The sequence below is a fragment of the Elephantulus edwardii genome, unplaced genomic scaffold (genome assembly GCF_000299155.1).
Source record: "Elephantulus edwardii isolate Elephantulus edwardi_28Jun2011 unplaced genomic scaffold, EleEdw1.0 scaffold00167, whole genome shotgun sequence".
Classification (NCBI taxonomy): domain Eukaryota; kingdom Metazoa; phylum Chordata; class Mammalia; order Macroscelidea; family Macroscelididae; genus Elephantulus; species Elephantulus edwardii.
The window spans coordinates 286,196-286,998 of NW_006399917.1; the positions used below are offsets into that span (position 1 = coordinate 286,196).

The 803-nt window shown below is 41.6% G+C and overlaps 1 protein-coding gene across 1 annotated transcript in view; it reads left to right on the top strand.

Moving 5' to 3' along the window:
• PDS5A (PDS5, regulator of cohesion maintenance, homolog A (S. cerevisiae)) overlaps nt 1–803 on the top strand; it is a 145,819-nt gene that overhangs the window by 48,164 nt on the left and 96,852 nt on the right. The window lies entirely within an intron of this gene.

Below are 803 nucleotides of genomic sequence, written 5' to 3' on the forward strand. Positions count from 1 at the left end.
AGGGACAGTACAGGAGGGAAGGCGCTCTCTGAGGTGGATTGATTCAGTGACTGGGATAATCGGGATGGGAGTGTCAGAGACAGTGCTATTGGCACAGGACAGAGAAGAGTTTAGAGCTGTTGTACATAGGGTCGCTATGAGTCGCAAGCGACTCAACAGCACATAACAACACCAACAACATATTGTTTAATCACTTTTCTATTTTCATGCCAAATCATGTTACTGTTGTTGCTCTTTCCATAACTAAACAGTTTTTGGATTTTTCTAAAGTTGAAAGAATATACTGAGTCACTGTATCGAAAGAAATTGGCAGACACAAAAGAATTTCATGAAACAACATATGAGCCAAGAGCCTATGGTGATGAAAGAAGACATTCAGGCTGCTTTGAAGAAAATGGCAAAACATAAGGCCCCAGGAATAGATGGCATACCAATTGACATATTTCAACTAACAGATGCTGCCCTGGACATGCTCACCAAGTTGTTTCAAGAAATCTGGAGAACAACCACTTGGCCAGCTGATTGGAAGAGATCTATGTTTGTTCCCATCCCAAAGAAAGATGACCCGATAGAGTGTGGAAACTATAGAACAGTCTCATTGATTTCACATGCAAGCAAGATTCTACTGAAGATTATCCAAAAACGACTGGAACAGCACATTAGCAGAGAACTGCCAGAAGTCCAGACTGGGTTTAGAAGGTGTCGTGGTACTAGGGATATTGTAGCTGATGTTAGACAGATCTTAGCTGAAAGCAGGGAATACCAGAGGAATGTCTATCTGTGTTTCATTCACTATGCAAAGG